General features: G+C 48.3%; 1 protein-coding gene across 1 annotated transcript in view; it reads left to right on the forward strand.

Annotated features, from left to right (window-relative positions):
• VAT1L (vesicle amine transport 1 like) overlaps positions 1–23,753 on the forward strand; it is a 134,974-nt gene that overhangs the window by 72,560 nt on the left and 38,661 nt on the right. The window lies entirely within an intron of this gene.

The following is a 23,753-nucleotide window of genomic DNA, read 5'->3' on the forward strand; positions in this document are numbered from 1 at the left end:
GACGCTGTTAGCTGTCCCAGTGGGCACTGTAATTATGCACGAATTACTGGGTCTAGTAATGGATGGAGTGTGTTTGTTAATGGATCTGCCAAAAGTTCTCGGATTGGAAGTGTTCCTTGATCATGAAAAAGATCAAGACTCCGTCACGTAACGTTTCGGGACACTGAAGCATGAACTGGCTGCATTGGGGCAGGTGGGACATGCTAGGAGGAGGCAGGGTCTAGAAGAGCCTCCAGGGTCAAGGAAGTTCCGGAAATTTGGGGAGCCAGTCTTGGAAAATAAAAAGGTATAGCCCAGGTTTAAAGAGACATTTCACTGAGTAATCTTCCTCGGTCGGGCCATTGGCTTCAGGGACCCATGAAGCTCCCTCAGAAATACCTTAAAATATGTGGGAATGTGTTCTGTGTTCGTTTGGTTTTTGTATTTTGCATGGGTGAGTGCCTCACAATGCAAGAAATCTTTTATGCTTTGGGGAGTCACAGACATCCTTGGGAAAGCTAACGAACATAATGTTCTGTGGAACAGATAGCAGGTACTGTCCTGCAATAGAGCTGGTGCCGTTTGCCTAATGAACTGTGTTGGCCAAAATCCCATGGCTCCCCTAAGCACAGAAATTGCCCTAGAAAAAGCTTTGCGGGGGTCCCCATGTAATCAAGTAGATCTGGCCTTGGGTGGGTGGACCAGAGGTACACCTGTATTTGCCACTCACTCTGCAGTATCATGAATGGTTTTTTCAAAAACCAGCCACCAAAACTCTGGTGTTTTCTGCTGAAGGAAATAGAGGCTTATTGTAGGAAAGTCCTAAATTAAGAACAGAAGCGTAAGGAGAAAATGAACTACAAGGGTACATTCCAGAGATAACACTGCCAACATTTTGGCTTGCGTCCTTCCAGTCTTTTTTTCTTTTGCAGATGGTCACTATGATTCAGTTTCTTGTTAAATCAGATAATCATGCATTCCTTCTGCTGTGTAATTTCCAAGATGGTTGGCCTACTGTTATACTTTTCGTGGAAATGTTTTTAATTCACCGAGTCAGACATCCGTGCAGTATTCACGGTGGTGTCTCAGTGGCATAAGGAAGGGCTGACTGCATGGCTGCTGGTTCTCAGTGATCAGAGAGGAGAGAAAACTGGGGGTAGTCAAGACAAGGGCTAGGAGATGAACTTGACTGTGGGACAAGGAAGAAGGCTTAAACTCTGTGTTCAAAAGGGAAGCATTTAAGTGAGAGTTGACCCCTGGAGGAGGGGTCCAGTTCACCCACTGGGTCTTTATTCTCATAACTGAAATCATTGCTTGGTCACAATAGATACTGGATGATTACTATGTGCCCAGCACTGTGCAGATGCTCGAGACACAGTGGACGACAGCCCAGATACGTGGGTTTCACAGAGCTTACATTTGGAGGGATGGGGGAAGTGCAGAAGATTCTGGGCAGTGAACAGAAATCAGCAGGGTATTTGCCAATTGTCCTAAGTTTCTGAAAGGAATTAAATTAGGGTGTATGTTGGCAAGTAAGTGGAGTGGAGAGACAGTTTCTACAGACCAGTGGTTTTCAACTTCTTTCTCCTTGTTACCTGCCCACGCAGGAGACTTTTTAGACTTCTCTTCCAGATGAAGCCCCTCTATGATATTTTAATACCATGGGTATACTATCTCTCTCGTTAACAATTCAGCTACCTACCTTTCCTCTAGCAGACTATCCTTCTGGTTATGTCCTGCATGTGTATCTGTGCTTTACAGAGTAAAAGAGTAAGATTTTTTTTCATCCTCCAAGAACCAGTTTTCACCCCTGTGAGGCTGGTATCGCTCCCATCGAAACTGCCTTCTGTAGAATGACTTCACACAAGAAAGGTTAGGTGTCATTGGCGCTGGGACATGAAAGAGGCTGAAAGCTATAAAGAAAGTGCCTGCAAAGCAGAGAGACCCTCAAAAGTAAAAGGACAAGGATTAGAGGGATCGGTTATGTGGCCCCTTTCCACAGGTTGGTATGAGCAAATGTGGGAATGCTCTTTATCCAAAGGATACATAGTGATTCAAAGGGTACCTGCATCCCAATGTTTATAGAAGCAGTGTAGCTAAACTACAGAAAAGGCCTGGATGAATGGATAAAGAAGATGTGGTATATATCTATGTATCTATCTATCTAGCCACACACACACACACGCGTTACTCAGCCATCAGAAAGAATGAAATCTTGCCATGTGCAATGACATGTAATGGAAATAGATGGTATTATGCTAAGTGAAATAAGTCAAAAGCAAATATCATATGATTTCACTCATATGTGAAATTTAAGAAACAAAACACATGAGCCTAGGGGAAAGGAAGGAAAAATAAAATACGAGGAAAACAGAGAGGGAGGCAAACCACAGGAGACTCTTCACTATAGGGAACAAACTGGGCGTTGCTGGGGTGGGGAAGAGATAGGGGGAGGGGTAATAGGGTGATGGGCATGCAGGAGAGCACTTGAAGTAATGAACACTGGGTATTGTATGAAACTGATAAATCACAGAATTCTACCATGGAAACTAATAATATAGAATGCTAATAAATTGATTTTAAATTTAAAAAATGGTTAAGGAAAAGAAAAAAAAAGGAGTGTCTGACTTGGTGAGCAGGGACCAGATAGAAATCCAGATTGTAGCCTAAGCCCCATGGGAGGCTGCTGATGGGTCATGGTCAGAAGGTGCCACATTGGGACCCTAAGGGTATGATCCACCAGGGAAGAAGCAAAAATGGTGAGGCTGGGGGCTAGGCTGCAGCTGCAGAAGTCTGATATTCAAGGAAGCTCTTGACCGGTTTAGGAATGGGAGGGGGCGCTAAGCTGAGCTCAGCTCTCATTAGGGAGGGTCTGCTCACTTAAGGCAGTGGGGGACAGAGGAGCCCCGTGCATGTGGGAGTTAAGTCAGGACAGGCTCGGCCGAGGAAGCAGAGCAAGGCTCTCAGGACCCATACTGACCAGAGATGGGAAGCTTAGGCAAAGCTGCGGTGGACTGAGTAATGGATCCTATCCAGGCAAGTCGGGGGACTTTATCCCAAATACTTCCCAAATTCGCCTACTCGCTCTCCTTTCCACTCAGGGCTCTGTGGCCCGAGCTGGCCTCCCTCCTGCGGTGAGCTCCTGACTGGCCCCTCCCTTCTACCTCCCATTCTCCACCAGCAGCCCAAGTGGACTTGTCTCTCCCTAACCCAGACCGTGTCCACCCCACTTAAAATCCCCACGCGACTTCCCCCTGCACCTGATGCGCAGTCTGAACTCTTTCCTGGACTGGACAGCCTTGTCTGGTCGTAACTCCTGCCCGTCTCATCATCTTCTCGCTGCCCACCTCGCCTCCTCCGTCTGAGTTTCAGTGGCCTGCGTGTCCCTGGTCCCGAAACTACCTAAGCCTTCAGGAACGGAGGTACTTTGAACACTCCTCCAGATTTCAGAGCCGCTTCCTTCCACCCATTCATACCTCACCTTCCACGTGACCTACACAGAGAGGCCCTCCCCCAAGCCCCTCCTGAAAGGGGCTTCCTACACAGCCACCCACCCAGGGGGCTCGTTTTACTCTGTTCAACGATCTCCATTGTATTCAATGATTGAAATGATCTTGGTCATCTGTTGGTTTGTTGAGACGCTTGTCTCCCTTCCACTAGAAAGTAAACTGCAGAGAAAGACCCCGGCTGTGCCGTTCAAGACCCCAGTGACTGGCACAGAGTCGATGCTCAACAAACAGGCATTTCATGAGTGAACTGATGAACCCAGCAATACACGGAAACAGGACTACGCCGGTATTGTGTAGGCTCAACAATAACTATGCATTGAATGAATGAATGAGTCAATGAACAAGACATACTAAGACAAGGTGTTACTACTTTAAGGCAACTTGGGCTCAATTGGCATTTTGGCCAAGCCATCCTTGGCTGGGGGTGGGGGCTGCCCTATGCTTTGTAGGATTTTTAGCAGCATCTCTGGTCTCTGCCCACTAGATACCAGTAGCGCCCCCCACTGCCAGCCATGACAATAAAAGATACCACTAGACATGGTTGAAGGTCTCCTGAGTGGGATGAGTGGAGGGGCAAAACCTCCACTAGGTGAGAAACACTGCTTTAAAAGAAGCCATATTGGTTAAGATTGTCAGTAGGAAAACAAAGCAATCACATGTTCCTATGGCAAGCTAGTCATCCACAAAGGGGAGACAGACAGCCGTTGCCTGTTTGCCAACAAAAACGTCCACAGCCACTCATCAGGAACACCCACCAACTTTCTGGGGGTTCTTTTCCACAATATTTACAGACATCTGTTTAGAGCTGCAGTTGGGCCAAACTCAAGTTATTTATCAAGCCCACGCGACTCTTCTGGGCTCGAGGAGAATAGAGCGTGCTTATTACTGGCGAACCTCAGAGGGATGACTGTAATGCTCTCCCCCGCCCCTCTGGTAAATGATTTCATAAAATTGCTTTTCAGGCCAGCTCTGGAACTTCATCGATGGAATATGAAACCCATAGGGATTAAAAGAAGATTTTCTTGGGCTCTCTGAGCCCGCAGACTAGAAGATTTAATAATTTCAGAAACGATTTAGTGTTTCTTTTTAGCCATCTGTCTTTGACTTTATTGTAAATTTAATACATGAAGCAGAGATATGCGCCAGCTTCAGGTTTGCCTCCAGATATTAAATGTGCAGCTGTACATTAAGTGAGAAAAAAGCTCATCTTTCCAAACAGTTCAGAGGTGGGAAAGGAATGAGACATCTTTGTCAACCAAGCAACAGTGACATTACTGAGACCTACTATGTGCTAGTACTATTTTAGGGTTCCCCAACCCTTAAGTTTATGGTTTAGTTTCTGAGACAACACCGAGGTGTTGGTCATGGGGTACTGTTTTCAAGGGCAATTGGATTTGAAAACGAGAGGGAATGACGTTAATTAAGAATAAGTGCTCACAAGAGGCTCCAAGAACGAGGTGGGACTTGGTTGAGATCAGAAGGATACAAATTCTCTGGATGACGTTGGGGTTACGAAACAGGGCACTCCAAGCTGGGGGGACAGTGACAAAATCTCAGAAGCAGGAGTGTAGGGTAAGGGGGGTTGAGAGGTCTGAGCAAAACACGGAGCAGAGGTGGCTGGCGAAGGAGGAGAGGAAGTATGTCTGGTCAATGGAGTCACATTGACAGCCTTCGCCGCCAAGCAGAGAAATAGGAGTTGATGTTCTAGGGGAGGTGGCTGCTCTCTGAGAGTGTGGCCTAAGGAACATGGCACCATCTGACTCGTTCAATTTCCAGAAGCCCGTCTTGGTCCTAAGTGTGATGCTAGTGTGATACACCTGTGACTATATAGCTCTGATTACCAACGCCTTTGCCCACTGGCTGTTTCATAGCACAGGGAGGACTCTGTGACGAGCTGACCCGCGTACCCCCTCCAACTCCTATGTGGAAGCCCTGGCTCTCAGGACTTCGAGTGGAATTGTATTTAGAGACAGGGCCTTTAGAGAATTAATTTGGTTAAAATGAGGCCTTGGGGGTGGGCCCCCATCCGGTCTGACTGCTGTCCTTCTAAGAGGAGGAGAGTAGGACAGACAGACAGACACCAAGGATGGACACACAGAGAGACCGTGTCAGGACACGGTGAGAAGACAGCCATCTGCAGGGAAAGGAGAGAGGCCCAGAATATAACCAACCCTTGCTGGCACTCACCTGGGACTCCCAACCTCCAGAATGGTGAGAAAATACAGCTCTGTTGTTTGGGACTCCACAATCTATGGCATTTTGTTATGGTGGCCCCAGCAAACTCATACAGGGTTGCATGTAGATCTTTGGCAGTTTTAAAATCCTTTTTTATTAAAGGCATTGTCTGTAGCATTTTACAAGATTGTTTATGGTAATTGTCTAGGTTTGCACTCTCTGATATGGTACCACTAGCCACAGGTAGCTATTTAAATGTAAATTAATTAAGTCAAATTAGACAGTCATTCCTTAGGGGTCCTAGGCACATTTTAAGTAGTCAATAGTCACATGTGGCTGGTAGTTACCATATTAGACCATGCAGAGATAGAAGAACATGCCTGTTATTGCCGAAATCCTGCTGGAGCTGATCTAGGAAATGATGTCATCCTTCTGTTTGAAAGTAGGAGAAAATCTGCCACCCCAGCAATCTGGCATGATTACCTTTTAGCAAATTATGTTAATTATGCCCTTCCTTGTACATCTCTCTTTGCCTCGACTGTCATGAAGCTAACTATCCAAATGCAGTCACTTATTTAAGTGACCCTCATTGTAGTTCCCCTGCATTTTTCCCTTCATGTGAAGAGTTGGGGTTTAATTACATGTGTGCCTTTCATCTTATGCCATCACAAAACCTGTACAGAGACAGGTCTGCCTAAAAGAATCAAGGAAGAAAAAATAATACAATGCTGAGCTTGATAGGGACATTTACCTGTTCTCAGCAAGAGGGTGACTTGCTAAGAGACAGATTAATGTTGAAACTGGGGAGAGATAGTGGAATTACCCAAGAGACAAGGCCAGGTGGGCGGTGTGATTGTCAGTGCAAAGAAATGGCAGCTTTGGGGCACCTGGGTGGCTCAGTGGGTTAAGCCTCTGCCTTCATGCTCAGGTCATGATCTCAGGGTCTTGGGGTCAAGCCCCGAGTCAGGCTCTCTGCTCAGCGGAGAGCTTGCTTCTCCCTCCCCCCATGCCTGCCTCTCTGCCTACTTGTGATCTCTCTCTCTGTCAAAAAAAACAAAAAACAAAAAAAAAAAAAACCTTAAAAAAAAATGGCAGCTTTCGACTCCAGCACCAGACTGGGAAGTTAACAGAAGATGAAGCCAGGCATCGGACACAGTTGTCCAAAGTCAAGCTAAGGAGGCAACTCAAAGAGAAACCATGGAAAGTCCCACTTAATTATGGCAGATGGCAACTGGCTGGCATGGACCCTCTTTAAAAATTCAGAAGCTTCTTCTGAGGCATGGTTGGGGGTAGGGAGGGTATTTTAAAGACATCACCCCAAAGCAGGCAATGTGTGTTGCATCATGGGTACATTAGTTTGGAGGACACACTGAGGGCATATGGCGTGGCCAGGAGGTCACTGCAGATTTTGAGGCATGGGTAGTGAGCCCCAGACAGAAGCGGGGGCAGTGGAATGGGAGAGACTAAGCGAGTTGGAGTCATTGGAGAGAATGAAAATTGGAAATAAAAGAGAAGCAGGAGTCAGAGAGGACCAGTCGTCTTGTAACTTGGGAGACCGGGAGTGAGGTGCTGGCAAATACCATTTTACTCAGCAGTGGTAGATGCTACCGCAAAAAAAAAATCTCAAGAGCTTGGTTGTAAGTTTGGTTTGAGGGTGATGGTTGAACATGCAGGTGGAGATGTCCACAAGTCAAACCCCCAGTCACACGGAGATGAGAGAGGAGGATACTGGCTGCTACCATTACTACTGCTGCTGCTACTGCCGCCAGTTCCAGAAGATTCACTGTGCGTCGGGCACTGTTCCAAGTGTTCTGCACGTATCAAACCATGTGGACCACCCAACAGCCCTAACACCCAGCCGCCATTCTTCCCATCCTCCAGGTCAAAATGTCAGGCTTTCAGGAAGCTACACTTGCCCCCAAGCTCCTGCTGATATTGAATTTAATGAAAATCTGAAGCCTGGGGAAGTCTGATGCAGCAAAGTTAATGAAAAAAATGACAATGAATAAACTCAATGAACAAAAGAATAAGCAAAATAATCACATTAGCGAACACATGGCATGGCTAGTCTCTGTGTGCTGAGCACTTTCTGTAGATTAACTCACTGCATCCCCACAGTAACCTCGAGTGAGGGTACTGTTACTGTCACCATGGCACAAACGAGATCATGGGTTCGTGACGAAAGTGCCCCAGGTCACACAGCTGGTGCGTGGCCACGCTGGCAGTCGCACCAAGAAAGATTGGTTCTTGAGTCCGCGCCACTTCTCTGAGGCCAAGGGAAGAGGGCTAAGGCCAGAACCCCAGCATCCCCCAGCTTTCAAGCAGCAGGCAAAAGAGGAGGCATCCACAGACAGGGCAGTGGCACAGGGACCACTATGGCCGTCTGACAGGTCATTCGTGTCGGCTGCTGCTGACAAGTCGGGAAGTACATAGAGGAAAAGCCTTTGGATTTGGCCCCAGGTCATGTTGACCCTACAGAAAGCCCTCTCGGTAAGATGATGAGGGCAGAAGCCTGGATGCAGAGGGTCAGGAAGGGAATGCGTGGGTAAGGCAGGCTGACAGCCAGCATAAGCCTCCCATAAGCAGAACAAAAGCCCCGAAAACAGTCAGGAGGAGCAGGCTCCAGGGCGGGGCTGTTTAGAAAGTGGACTAGTGGTTGCCTAGTGCTGGGGGATCTGGGGGAGAATGAAAAGGACCACTAAGAGGTATGGTGCTTCTGTTTGGAGGGATGAAATGGTCTAAAATGACAGGTGGTTGCCCATCGCTGACTATACTGAACCCATTGCATTATATACATTATATGCACTATAATTCATTTTGCGGTACGACAGGCAAATCATATCTCAGTAAGCCTGTTACATCGTTGGGAGGGGGGAGAGAAGGGCTGTGTAGAGCCGGGACAAGGGGAGATGGGCGGAGGTCCAGCTTGGCCAGTCCCGATCCCCGGCCTCAGTCCTTCCAGCATCCTCCCTGTATGGCTTTGTGAAACCATCTGTGTATCTGGCCCCTTCCCCTAGTTTCCAGATGAGGAAACTGAGTCCCCAGGAGTGACGGCTAGTTTGCTTCATGTCCCTAAGCTTCATTCTTCCTTTGCTGCACGTCCCCCTTTCTCTCAAGGAGAATCCTAGCTTTTTCAGTTCAGCACAGTCACTCCTGCCCCACACGCACACACACGTTCCCAATTTCCACACACGGTCTCCCCGCAGGCCTGGGTCACGTGGGTTTTCTGCAGCTCAAACATCCCAGCACCACCCTGTCCGCAGGCCGTGCCAGGCACCCGCCCTCCACCCTGCTCTGAGCTGCCCAACAGATGGGCCAACTGAGACACAGCTCTGGCGGGCTCATCCATCGGGGGTGGGGCCGCCACCACCACCAATCCTGGAACCAATCCTGCAGGAACCAATCCCGCACACACCTTGACTTTAATGCAGAGACCCATTTCAGGCTTCTGACCTGCACAACTGTAAGATAATAAATTTGTGTTGTGTTAAGCTACTGAGTTTGGGCGGGGGAGGGGGCAGTTGTTACAGCAGCAATTGGGAATTAAGACCTCATCCATTCAGCAAATAGAGAGTTGGGCTCTGAAAACGAACTTGTAGTGGGAAGATGGGGGTCCACACTGAGGGAGCAGCCAGGGTGGCAGAAATGAACAGCCAGATGGTTACGTAAGTAGGACATAAAACCCACAGGAAGAGAAGGGAGACCGAGGCGTATCCTACAGCCTGGGCCCAGGTCCGGAAGCGGGAGAGAGAGAGAGAGGAGGCTGGCACATCCGAACCCTGGGAAAAGGTGCATGTGGCTGAGCGGGACGTGATGGGGAGGCCAGGAGGCCGAGCGTGAGAACAGGGGGAGGGAGTGGAGCAGGCACAGGCGCCCACCACGGGCCAGCTGTGCCATCCTCACTCTGGCCAACTGGGACCGCTGCGGTTCTTCAAGAACCCGGGTCTCTGTGGCCCCGTGCCCGTCTTCGTGCTGTTCTCGGTTATTTCTGCCTAGTATGCCCTTCTCACACCCCTGTCCTGTGAAAGTCCTGCTCCCCTTTCAAGATTCAGGGATGGCATTGGCTCTCCTGCAACAGGATCCCCAACATTCCCCAGTTCTGCCATGTCCCCCAACCCCAAAAGAGGAACCCCTGGGCTTGCTGCCGCCATCAACATGTTCATGGACAGTTACCTGTGAAAAATGGATGAAAGGGGGCGGGGGAAGATAAATGAAGAAAATAATGGTATGTTCCAGCAGTTTCTAGTTGGAGGACTTAAATGCTCGCTAGCTATTAGTCCTGCAGGGCAATGCAGATGTATCCCCCTCCACGCCGCCAGGTTGAGATCTTTGGGGCCGGGGGCTCTCAGGCAAGATACCAAGCAAGGAGAACACAGGGAACGCTGTGGAGAAGATTTCTGGGGCCTCCAGGCAGATGTGTCCATCAGCCCAGTGCAGCATCTAAGCATCCAGGCTCTAACCAGACAATTTTGTATCCACCAGAGACCACGGCGTGGTGCCGGATTAGGGTTATTCACAGCTAAGCACTCCTCCTGGGAGCTGAGCAACGAGTACATTTCTGCGATGAAGAAAATGATCGCTTTTGCCTTCATGTCTATCATTCGGCTGAACATACATCACAAAACTGGAGTTTCTTGTGAGCCAGGCATGGAGTCAATGCAGGCTGTTCTTGACTGTTTTTAAAAGACCTAGACAAAATTCTGCTGCTTCCAAGGCTAGAAATGCCTGGTTGCTTCTGTTTGCTTTCCAAATCTATGGAGCAATCACTTTATAGGTCTCATTTGCAAGGTGACACCAGAAGGACCATTTGCAAATATTTTCCGAGGTGTCTGTACTGATGTGTTAATCGCAGATTCTGACCTACTCGCTAGCAGCAGAGAAGGAAGAGAACTCTGCGGCAGACCGGATCGTCGGAACACTAGAGCACATGCTTATGTCAGAGAATGTACGGAGAAGGGCCGTATCCTGGCAGGTGGGCACGCTGTGGATTTTGCTTCCCCTGCCCCCTGCGGAAGGCGCTCTCCACTCTGGGCATCCCTTTCCTCCATTGAAAATGGGCTGCCACAGCCAAGGACCACAGGCTGAATGGCTTAAGACAACAGAAATGTATTAGTCTCATAGTTCTGGAGGTCAGAAGTCCCAGATCAAAGTGTCGGTGGGGCTGGTCCCTTAGTGGCATCTTTGGGGTTCCTTGGCTCATAGACACGTCACCCCATGACTGCCTTTGTGCTCACATGGGGTGCTGTGTGAGTGTCTGTCTCCAAATCTCCCCTTCTTATAAGGATGACAGTCATTGGAATAAGCCTCCCCCTACTCCAGGGTGACCACATCTTAACTAATTACATCTGCAAAGACCCTCTTTCCAAATAGTCACATGCTGAAGTCCTGGGGGTTAAGACTTCAACATACGAATTTTCAACGAGGGCCTGAATTCAACACACAACAGATGGTGAGTCGGATGTCCTCAGGATGGGAAAATGTTTTGTGAACTGTAAAGGGTTTGAAGAGATCAATGTTTATATAAGGGTTAAAAGAACAGGCTCCAGAATCAGGCCAAGTCCTCCTTCCATGGGTGATAGATGTGAGGCCTTGAGAAAGCCGCCTGAGTTCACTTCTCTAGGCTTCCCTTCTTCATCTGTGAAATGCGGATAACAGCAGTACTTCCCCTATGGGGCTGTCATGAAAATGTCACAGAGGGTGTGGGACCAGGCTGTGGGGCTTGTTCTAGCACCCTGTAGAAGTCAGCTCTGTCCCCATCTGGGCAGGGATGGGTTGGGTGTGGCCCTGCCTTGCTGTCTCTTATAATTCCCCCTCCCAGGGCTGGCCACCCCCTGGTCTGCCACCACTGTGACGCCAACACAGTGCTTCTTCCTTTTGCTTTTACTCCCTTCCAAAGGCATCTGTGGGCGCCGCTTTCTGGAACAGAAGCTCTAAGCAGCCCCAGTGATAAACACATGCTTGTGTTCAGATTCTGGTTCTCCAGCCCTCTAGACTCTGATCTGTGAGCTTGTTTGGGGCGGTGCTGCCAGGAAAGGGCCGCGCTCTGCTTAGTCACTCAGTAAACTCCAAGTGAGCAGCTGCCTGCGGAGCCCCGGGTGAGGGACAAAGGAACGACGGCGGAGCCAGTTTCACATTGACACGGAACCAGGCACGGTCCTGGGCGTTTTGCAGGCCTGGGCTCGTCTAGACTCATAGCAGCCCTGAGGACTGTAAGGAAGTGCCATTTCCATGCCGTGGCGAGGACACGGAGAGGGGTGAGTGACGTGGACAAGAGCGTAGAGACAAAGGTGCTAAAGCCAGAACTCAGCTCCCAAGCTCGCTCTCTCCTAAGCCGTGTTCGTGGCCGTAGCCTGGCCCCTTCAGAAGTGGGGGTGACCGTGTCCTGGGCCCTTCTCCCTGCTTGCCCGGTCTCCCTGATTGGAGGCCACTTGGTTCAGGGGAAGATGACTGGGTTTCAAGACCTTGGTGCTTCCTTCCCTAACTCCAGTGAATGCAGGTGGTGACTTTGGGTTACAAGCCTCGGTTTCGTGATTCTGTGAAATGCGGCTGATCGCCCTTGCTCTTCTTGCTAGTTTTAAAGTCTAGTGCAAGCCATGTGTACGCTGGAAACTGCGTGCTGTCTTGAAATGCCTCGGAGTGGGGGCTCAGTGGGGGCTCAGTGCGACCTTCCTTTCTTCCTTTCCACATCCCTTCCCAAAAGACGTTTTCGTGGCTTCCCTGGCACAGACACACACTATCCTTCAGGGGATTTATTCCACAGACCCCTGCTGGGTGAGGATGGGGACATGGTGATTAAGCTGGCAGCCACACGATGCTCACCTCAACCCTCTGTAGTGGCCCAGTTATGTGTGTGATTCAGATGAGAAGGTTGAGGCCGAGAGAGATGATGCCTCCTCCAAGATAAAGGAATCTAATGGCAAAGTCCTGAACGCAGGCTGTGCTTAGAAGTGCAGAGGTGGGGACGCCTGGGTGGCTCAGTGGGTTAAGCAGCTGCCTTCGGCTCAGGTCATGATCCCAGCGTCCTGGGATCGAGTCCCACATCGGGCTCCTTGCTCGGCAGGGAGCCTGCTTCTCCCTCTGCCTCTGCCTGCTATTCTGTCTGCCTGTGCTTGCGCGGTCTCCCTCTCTCTCTGAGACAAATAAATAAAATCTAAAAAAAAAAAAAAAAAGAAGTGCAGAGGTGACATTTCAGAGAGGCTGCATCCCCCCTCCACCTTCTCTTCACACGCATTTCGCTAGCCTTTGGGGCATCAAGCCCCCCAGTAAACCCATAGTGACAGGCAGGACAGATGACATTATGTCCATTACACAGGATTTTAAAAAGAGGTAGCCCATCACGGGGTTTGTTCTCATACCTCTGCTGCCCCTCCCCCATCCCCACAGCTGTAGTTGTAAGTGCTCCAGCTGTGCCCATGAGCCTGTCATGATGCTTGCTTAAGGAGGGACACCACAGCACAAGAAAGTGGAGGTGTCTGGTGTGGCTCCCTGGGGTTAGGGCTTCAACATATGAATTTCGGGGGGAGAGGGGTACACAAACATTCAATCCATAACACTTCCTAAATGCCCTAGAGACCTTCCTTTCTCATACAAGAATTTCAGGTAAAGAGGGGTGGTGCTTTCAATATTGTTTGGGCAACTCAGATTCCTTCCTGGACCCACTTTTTATTTAAGAAAAGACTTTTTTTCACTTTCCATGCAGGTGCATAGAATAATTTTTCATTTGCTTGTTTGCCAACTTGCCTTTGTTGAGCACCTACTGTTTACGGAGCCCAGAACTAGGCACGGCAGAGGCAGAAAAGCAAAGCAGCCTTGAGGAGAGTGCTGGCTGGTGGTAAAGCAGGCATGCAAAGAGACAGTGTTTAAAATACAGTGTTGCAAGCTCAGTAATGGGAGAGGGTCCCAGGAAAGGCTGGCAAATAGGAGGAATTCAACTCTGCCTGAATGCTTACATGGTTACAAAACACCTCCTACCTGTTGGAGGGGAACTGGGCTTTACTTGCATGTTGTCGCCAACTGGTGTGAGACAATGGGACGTTTTGGTGCTCCGAATCCTGAAATAATTTTCCCATGACTATAAAAAGAAAGGTAATAGGGGCGCCTGGGTGGCTCAGTGGGTTGGGCCTCTGCCTTCCGCTCAGGTCATGATCCCGGGGTCCTGGGATCGAGCCCCACATCGGGCTCTCTACTCAGCAGGGAGCCTGCTTCCCCCTCTCTCTCTGTCTGCCTCTCTGCCTACTTGTGTCTGTCTCTCTCTCTCTGTCAAATAAATAAATAAAATCTTAAAAAGAAATAAATAAAAACAAAAATAAAAAATAAAAAGAAAGGTAATATTAAATGTCTTAGAATGGCTTCGTTATCTTTAAGAAAGAAAAAAAAGACTTTGGGGCAGAATCAAGAAAGTGAAAGCGATTGTTGAGCGGAGACACCTGACATTGGGCTCACTGCCCTCCTTCCCTTTGACAAGATTCCAACTCTACTTTGAGTTCACAGATTTGATGGGGAGGCTTCTTCAGCTCTTCCCGGGAGGAAGCTTCTGAGAGCAAAGACGGAAATACCCCTGCTACCCCCATGGAGTTCACGTTTCTCTTTGGATCAAGTGTTACGTCGCTTCCCTGCTCCCGGTTTCCACGTGGCTGCCGTGTGCCCGTGTCCTCCGCGGTCCTCTTATTTGCAAGTTGACTTCCTTCGCTCTGTTTTCCGGGCTGGCAGTCTTCCCCGCATCATTATTCTCTGTTTATGTCATTAGATGCAATTTAGGTTTGTTGTGTTACTGGATCCTCCCTCCATGCTTTGCAAGTGTGACTCACTCTGCAGCTCTCGTCCCCCATGTCTGTGCTTCCCCCAAACTGTTGGTGAGCTTATCTCCCAGCCTGGCAGTGTTGAGAAGCACGCCTTTCAAAAAAAAAAAAAAAAAAACCAGCCATTAAAAATAGTCAGGAGTGGCTACTGCTTTTCTCGCTGGCATTCCAAACATTTTATCAGATCTAGGAAGTTTGGGCTCATGTTGGCTGCAGGCTTAATTTTCTTTTTCCTTTTCCTTGCTGGTTGTGGCCTGAGTTTCCTCTCACCATCCTTCTCCGCAGTTCTGGGATGGCCTTGGCACACAGCGGGAATTCCTGTCCCCATCTTCCACTCGACAGTGAGTGTGGGATGAACAGGCTCTTCTCAGATGTGCTCAACAGGAAACTTTTTAACAAGTGCTTTCTTTATTCGCTCTTCAAAAAGTTTATTGATACCTACTCTGTGCTAGGGAATGTTACAAGGAAAACAATGTCCCCACTGTCTTCGCGTCTAGAGTCTGGAAGGAGAGAGGTCTGATGTGTAAATCCATCAACTCCAGGACACTGCGGTTCTCTTGGGAGCTCAGCAGGAGCAGGTCTGGGGAAGTCAGGCAAGGCTTCAAGGAGGAGGTGGACTTAATCCGGGTCTCCATTCTGGGCCACATGCTACTCAACACTGTGCTTATCACAACAGGAGGGTCATGTGACAGATGTCCCTACAGTCAGTTAGAGGGTGTCTTAGGCTGGAATTCCCTCAAAGCAGAGCCTGGGGAACATGCTGGTGTACAAACTTTTATATGAAAAGTGATAAGGAGGAAGGAAAATGAGGGAGAAGGAGAACATTCCGGAACCGAAGAAAGGTTATGTTAGCAAAGGCAGCTACTGCTTTCACAAGTGGGTTCCAACTGCATTCTTCTAAGAGACCAAGGTGTTCCCCACGGGAGCCATTATGAGGAGGAGGGGAGGAAGGGGAGTGGGCAGGACTGGGCTGATGGACAGGCAGAGGCAATATGAGGCATGGGCAGGTTCAGAGGCCCAGGGATGCAAGTCCAAATTCTGTCTCCTCCCTCTCTGACAAGTGACCCAGTCACTCCGAGCCTTTGTCTCCTGAGCTGCTGATCGGCTGTAGGTAGACTGGATGAGTGAGCACTGCTAGACCCTCAGTTCTTGGGGACACTCTAGAAATGCATCTCAGAACTGCCTTCCAAAGACACTAGAGGGGGAGTGTGATGATCACTGACCACTAGCCCCCATTAGTGAAAGGGGCTGCCACAGGCACCCACTTCCCAGGACTTCTGGGCTGTGCATGCCTGTCCCCCACTTTCACATCAGGGACACCTTGGGGTGAGGCACGGGTATGAGCAGAGCCTGAGGCACTGCCTCAAGCTGGTCCCAACGGCAGTAGCTAGAGTATCAAGGGGACCCAGAAGATACAAAGTGCCGCGGAAGAGGGGTCTGATGCAATGAATGTTAAGTGTCTTCAGTGAAATAAGACAGAGACTTATGAAGTGGTACGTCTTGTGAGAGGCAGCACAGAAAGTTCCCAGAAGGAGGTACACACAGTGGGATGCTGGTAAATGTTTCAGCAACTGGCCTTGGAGAAGATAGGTCGCGTTTGCCGATTTCTATGGTGTAAATACTCCGACCAGGACCCATAGCAAATTATCAATAGGATGTCCTCCCAGAGCGCACCGTGGGGAAGAGGCTCGCTCAACCCGCCCTTGGAGCTAGTGTCCCAGGTACACACACCCTGGCCACAGGCTCCAGGGTTGACTGACAGACGATACAATCACCTGGAGGTTGGACTCCACCAGGCACAGCGCTCATTCCTGCTGGTCTCCCGTGTGAGCAAACCCTAGCTGTGGGCTGCTTGACCTGAATACTCTCTGTAAACATATGAATTTTTCCCCCATGGAAAAGAGGGATCCTGAGGCTCCCCTCGATTCCCCAGAGCCCTGACGAGGGCCCCACTATCTGACGAACAGGCACAAATAACGTTTCCACTTCAAGGAAAGGAAAATGAAAAGTTGAGAAACAGAGCAGCTGCTCGTTTCTCCTACAGGGAAGTTTCAAAGACTTCCAGACAGAGGTAAAAACGGGCTTCTCAGGGCATGGTTCATGAGCACGGATGCCAATGATTTGGGAAATTCGGCGTATGGCGTCACTTGGCATGTGACATGTTAAAGACTTGGAGAAGTCAGCATTAAAGAAACCGTATTAATCCCAGTGAAAGCCCACTGCCCAAAGGCGCTACTATATCACTCTCATCAGCATCAGCATCTTACATATTAGGGCACAGACTGCGTGCCAGGCGTCACATTGAATCCTGATGACAAGCAGATAAGATGCAATCACAGTCTCCATTTCATAGAGGAGAAAGCAATGTCTTAGGGAGATCCAGGAACCCTCCCAGGGTCACATGGCTAATAACGGGCATCTGAACCCCAACAGTCTGACTCCACAGCCTTGCTTGTAACCATGACATGTGAACACTGGGTCCCATCCTGTAGAACAAGGCTGCACCACTCAGGAATAACCAGCCAGTGTCTACACCAGCCTGCTCCATCCAGTAAAGCCAATGTCCAAACTGGAAAGCCAGTTTATTAACTGACAACAAGAAATAACTCCAAACGTAGATGTACAGTATTTTCGGTTAGCCCCGTGTCCCTGTTGAGGGGAGCACAGGGGGATCCAAATGCTAATCAGCCAAGGTCCTTGGTTTTAATAAGGAAGTAACAAAGAGGTCAGTTGGCAGCTTCTGTTACTTGACCTTGCTCCCCACTATCAGCCCAGGGACTGACCCTCTCATCCTCTGGCTTGCTGCCCTGGGCCATTGGGCAACACTTACTGAGGGCCGCGTTATTTTCGTAAGTTCTCTGGTCATCTGCCCTTTTGAGAACTAAAGCTGCTTGTTCAAACAGGAAGTATTCAGAGAGCTTTTACGGCAGCCCAGAACCACGAGACTCTCTGAATTATGAAACAGAGCCGTGGTGTGCTGGAGCTGGCTCCTACCAGCTCACGAGAGCCCTCTGTTCGATAGTCAGGAATTCTGCGAGCCAGTCACTCAACAAAACTATGATATTAAATATCAAAGTATATAAACTGCTAGCTTAAAAAATAATATGGTAAGAAAGGGTAATATAGACTTAAAACCCATCAGTTCACAACTATTTTACATTTGACGACCTGTGCTCTTGAGATTATCCACCCGTACTCCATCTGGATGGGGAAAGCACCGTCTCACGTGGCTATTCTGCATTGCTCAGGATGCTAACTGCAGTGACATCGCTTGAGTAACCTCACAATCAGCCACAGTGGGAGGATTTACACCACGGAAACCAGGGCTTGATTTTGTGGGGCTGTGGGCTGTATAAACCCAAGAAAGTAAGGGAGAAAATGTGAATATTGCAGATTGAACTTGAAAAAGTGTCATGGCTGGTGACTGAAGCTGAAAGAGGTGACAGTTTATTGAGGAAAATCTGGAAAAGGGTGAGAAATAGCTTAACAGTTGATCGGATATCAATCATAAATCAGGGTCAATAACATCAAATCTATCGGGCCCGCCACTCAATTTGTCAAGTTATGATTGAATTGTGACTGTCAGCCGGCTACCGATAGAAGGTTCTGTGAAAAACAGCGAAGGTGATCAATGACAATGAGTCAACTATATGGGCTTTAAAATAAAGAGTAGTGTGTATCTTGTTATTACCTGTAAATTGTGGATGATACATTCTCTATGTCAGTGAAATTTATAGTAAATGTGTGCATGTCCATATATGCATATATATACATATAAATATGTATATTTTTTTTTTCAGAGAGTCAGCTGTTAAACATTTACCAGCATACTGCTGGCTGTTGATCATGATCCTAATTCTTGAGAACTTAAAGTCTGTTTGGGAGGGAAACAAATGGTATGGATAAAAGAAGAATTAGGGGACAAGGAAACATATGACAAAGGAGTACATTGTTTTCTATGGGGAAGTGTTGCAGAAAGCCTGTTAAGTAGATGGGAGGGACCCATATGGGAATCATCAGTGAAGACCTCACAGAGAAGATGGACTTCAGTAGAACCTTAAAGGAAGCACAGAATAGGACAGTGCCGAGTTTGGGTAAAAACAAGAGTAAGCAAAGGCTCAGAGGGAGGAGAACCTATTGTTAGCATTCCTGTACCGGTTACACCCAAGACGGAGCCTATAGGGATGCATGAATGAATGGAAAACTAATGGCAGGCAGGGGTGGGGAAGAGGAGATGGGACCAGAGGGAGGGTCTGAGAAGTCAGAAGTAGACTCTGAGACAGGGATCCAAGTGCAAGGTTTTTGTTTGTTGGTTTTTAAGGATCTAGAACATTCCGGGGGAGGTGGGAAAATGAGAGAGGAAAAGAAAGGCAGTCCCTGCAAGGTGCATTAGCAAGCCAGCTAACCCTCCAGGTAATGGAGGCTAATCCTAGGAGGGAACTATGAGGCACCACGAAACTCCCATCTCAGAGTAATCCCACCTGTGGGGCAAGGAAGCAGGAATACTTAAGCACCACCTTCTAATGGTCCTTGGTTGAAAGCTGCTCTGAGGATGGGGAACGTTGATATTTTTACACCGCTGGCCTGCTGTGCAGGCAGCATTAGCAAGAGAAAGCCTTTGGGGAAAGCAATGGGCGAGCGGCCCTATGGGATCAGCAACCATGAGGGCCTGCTGTACCCCTTAGTTTGGGTTTGGTGAGCTCAACAGCAGGAATTCACTTGAGCATGTGCTTGGACAAAGAACTGTCCTTCGAAAGGCTGCCTCCCCAGGAACCTTCCCTAGGACAGGATCCCCACAACACGGTACAGGAGGAGGGACCAGGGGTCTGCCGTGTTCATAAGATCAACATTCAGGTCTCTCCTGTACCACTTAGTAGCTACGTGACTATGAGACTCCGAAGATCCTGGTCTCCTCCTTGTCTGTAAAATGGGGATATTCCTGCACTCCCATGAGGTTGTTTTGAGGATGAAAAAATGCATAAATATGAGGGTGATTTCTAAATTGGTATTTTGTTATTTTGATCACATGTAGAAATATCAAAGAAACAAAGAAAGGTTTTTAAAAGAATCTGTAGCAGAGTTTCCTTTTTTGAACCTCCTCCTAAGGGGATCCTTCTTATGACATACTGAATTCTGTCCTTTCTTTGAAAGGCAGGCACATCTTCAAAGCGACCTCTGTCATTTCTCCACTTTGTTGTCAGCCTCTTGTGCAAAGAGGGCCCTCTGATTAGTGGTGATTGCTCTCATGGTGACGTTAGTCTTTCTCACGGTAACAGCTGGGCCAGCCAGGAGCTCTAATATACACTGCTTTGATTTAAAAAAAAAAAAAAAAGCCATCTCTGTGTATTACTTTAGTGAATCAAAGGTTATGATTCACCCAGCAGCACTTGAAGGATTTAGATAAGAGATATTCTTGCGTCATCTGTCTCCTTGGCCTAACAGAGCCTCCGAAATACAACCTGGATTCTCAGAATCTGGAAGCCTCACTTCATTAATGGAGAGCCAATTTGGATGGAGGATGAAAGGAAAATCCAGGGAGAGATTAGAGGAAGTCTAGGCTCATCTTCTCAGTAAGCATTACTAGGAGAGATGGGAGGTGGAATCAGAAGGGGGGAGAAGTTAAAAGAGATAAAAAAGAGAAGGTTAAGGCAACGTTAGCTCTAAGATATATGTATTACGTGGAAAGGCATGTCTGTGCTTTGTCATTTCCGTGATATTACCTTTTATTAAAGTAGTTCCTGTAACTATATCTCCTTTAATATTGGGTAATAAAAGCTGCTAAAGGGACTCAGGTCCCACTGCAAATTAACAGAGATAATTAAATTCATCCTAATGCAGTCCCGGAGATCTCTGCTCAGCTTGAAATCACTGCATTTAGGAAGGCGCTTTTCAGTCCAGGTCAGAGAACTAACCACATTTTCCTCATGTTTTGGAGTATTTGTAGCTTCCGTGAATAGGCAGTTGACATGGCTACAAGAGAAAACCGAGGCTTAACAAGACTGGGACTGTGGGAGTGGAGATTTGGTTCTTTCTGTCTAATCTAAGGGTCCCTCCGCTATACTGCCTTGATCTTCTGGTTCCAGGAAATTTCTTGAGATGTAGGAGAGGTTTCTACAGAAGAGTGTTGAAGAGTCATGAGAAAGGTATGTGGTTTGTTTTGCCTTTGAGTAGGAGACACAGGTTGGAAGGATTCTGAATTCCCAGACTTCCCCATGTTCATACTCGGGGGAGCCCCAGGAATGGAAACCACCTGAAGTCAGACACTGAATTCCTGGATCTATAAGGCACCCCCAGGTGTAAACAGCCCCTTCCCATCACCTGGGAAACAAGAAATTATAGGACACCCACCTAGGCAGGGAAATGAGAAGAGACATAAGTCTGAATCTCTTCTACCAAAAAGACACACTTTGAAGAATTTCAGGGTCCAGTAAGTGTGAGAATGGGGAGCTGTGGGGATGCAAAGCAGAGGCATCACGGGGTTCACTAACTGGCCCAGGAAACTGGAAGCTTCTCTCACTGACCCCACACCAGCTGGCCCAGCAAGCTGTTTATTCTGTGTTGTCTTAGAGGCCAGGAAAAGAGGATACAGTGAGCCCAGTGAACTAGTTACTGATGGAGATATTTGGAAATGTTGTTCTCATGAGAGCTAACGGCACTGCCTTCCACACAGGCAGCTGCGGTAGAACTCTCTCCTCCACAGACTCACACTCACACACATTTTGTCCATTCTTTCTTCTACATTTCTCTTGAATCTAGCCTTTTCTCCCACAGCCACTGCTTCTCCCACTACCCACCATCTTCTCTGGTAGACCAATTCTCTGGCCACGTCTCCTTGCCTCCTGTCCCCTTGACCCCTGCTCCTCTGAGGCCAGCAAATGTCTGCTGGGAGCACAGGTGCTGCTCATGGTGCCTTTTGTGTATCGGAGCTGTCAGGCGGATGGAAAAGTCACCACTTCCGGTTGTTTCTCCATATCCAGCTCCAGCCCTGAAAAGACAGGCTTAAAATGGAAAGGAAACATGTCAGCCCTCCAAAGCTGATCATGAATATGCATCCCATGGGACAGTGAACAAGGTTTTTTAGTTTTCAGTCCATAAATAGTCTTCTTGGTATGAGCTTCCAGGGTTCCTGTCTTTTGTCCTCCCCACCATTTCCTGGTCCTTCCTCTCCCTTGACACCCCACGGGGCCCGTGGCTTCATCCTGGAGTAGCACACCTGGATATCCTTCCAGTCCGTCTTTCTGTGTCTCCAGAGAGGCACACTGCCTTTTACACGTGACAAAAGGGGCATCTACAAGCCAAACACATGTTTCCCTTGATGACGTACATACCCCCTCCCATAGTAGGGTTTCGATATATTGCTTTTTTAATAAATGATTTCTTGCCAGTCTTCCACCCAGAGGCAATCCCCCTCCAGCACACACACCATGGAGGAGGAGGGGAAGGTCCCACGAATAAAAAATCCTGTCCTACCAAGAATTCTTTCATACTCAAACCAAACATCTTCTCCAGAGAGCCTGCTTTGCACCCCATGTAAAGCCAACCGTTCTCACCCCCATGCTTCCATGACCCATGGGGTTTCCTCTGCCCTACCTCCTGCTACGCCCTACATAATTCTGTGCCTCTTATCCATCCAACTCTGAGCTCCTTGGGGGCAGGAAACTTCCTTTCTTCATCTCAGGGTTCAGAGTGTGTAACACAATGCCCAGCCCCGGATAGGCTCCCAGTCCATGTTTGTTCAGTGGGATAAGCTCTCTCTTTCTCTCCTGAGTTTAGCATGGCTATTAGTTAAAATTAAATTGCTCAGGAAGCAGGCATTATCCATCATTCCTTCCTGTCTAGCTTCTTATTTATTCACAAGAGCCTTGGTCTGTAAACAACGCTAAGGTGTCAGTATCACCTTTCACGGTAGACACTCTGCCAGTGGGGAAGGGGAAGGGTTGCGACCAGCCAGCCACTGATGAAAGCATCCAAGTCTTGGGAGAGCTTCTAGGTGGGTATGTATGTCTCCTGCCCACAACCTGGGTGTCCAAGGGGGAAAGTGAGAGCCCCTCATGCTTCCTGACGTGCAAATCTGATTGGGCCCTTTGGTGATGGGTGTTGTACCTAGACCAGAATGCTGTTTTGATTGGAAAGGATGCTGGGCTGATTAGTTGAAATAAAACATTCTCCAATTAACAGTAATAGAGTCAGAGCTGGAATGTGAAGTGTTCAGCAACAGCAGGGCCAGGCAGCCTATTTAAAATTAATTAGAGGCGGAAATATGTGGACCGGAAGAACACTGCCCTCGCCTCCCGCTCCCCACCCCCACAGGGCTGCGAAAGGGTAGGGGGATGCAGCCTTATGCAAGTGCTGTTGGGTGAGGTTGAGCGGTCATCTCAGGTCCCATTTCTTCCAAATGAAATGAGGTGGGATGAGTGAACGCGCATCTGTGTATGAAATAGAGATGAGACAACAGAGAAAGAGCAAGAAATTAGAAAATATCCCTTTACTGTCTGAATCTCCTTGCTTTTGGACTCGCAGAGCAGGACTTTAGAAAGCAAGAAATTCTTGGACCTATTAGGACGCGTTCAATGTATCTCATTTACCTAAAATGCAAACTGTATCCAGACACATCACAATTCCAGAAGGGACCTCAAAGTCATTGCTGTTGGAACCTTACAGAGGTGCAAAAGCCTAATCAGTCAAGGCCTAGTTCAGCACCGGGGGACTTTGGCTTTTCACACAATGATAACCACAGCAAGGCTTGGCTGCTTCTCATCTGGTCTGGGGTGGGATATGAAGTTTCAAAAAGGTGGAGGAGAAAGAAGAGGCAGGTCCATTCACAAAGAGTGGCCGGGAGTGTGACAGCCAGTAACCCAGCAATGGGGGAGGGAAAAGCAGAGTAGACCTCCACCCAGCCGCCCACAGGTCCCACCAAAACACAGCTGCCACTTATAGCGGAAACAGAATAAGTCTACATGCTCATTTGCACTGAAAAACCCCACTGAGTTATTGTTCAAAATGCTACCTGATGATCAGAAGACTATCTGCGTATACATGTGTATACGTGATATGACTCTGCAGAGGAATATGCATTCTATATATGTACACGGTGTGTGTGCACGGACACTGTATATACACACACACACTGTAATGGATCCATTAGAAAATAACACAAATATCCATTCTTCCAAATGAGCAGCAGTGGCAAATAAGTCTTACCTCCTATGTCTCATAATTTCAAGGGTTTGCAGTGGCTACCTGGAAATCCGTGCTGGGAAGGATTCAGAGGCCAAATCGCATCTTAGAAGGA

Source organism: Mustela putorius, unplaced genomic scaffold (assembly GCF_011764305.1).
Source record: "Mustela putorius furo isolate JIRA1106 unplaced genomic scaffold, ASM1176430v1.1 tig00000174_pilon_pilon_pilon, whole genome shotgun sequence".
In the NCBI taxonomy this organism is placed as follows: Eukaryota; Metazoa; Chordata; class Mammalia; order Carnivora; family Mustelidae; genus Mustela; species Mustela putorius.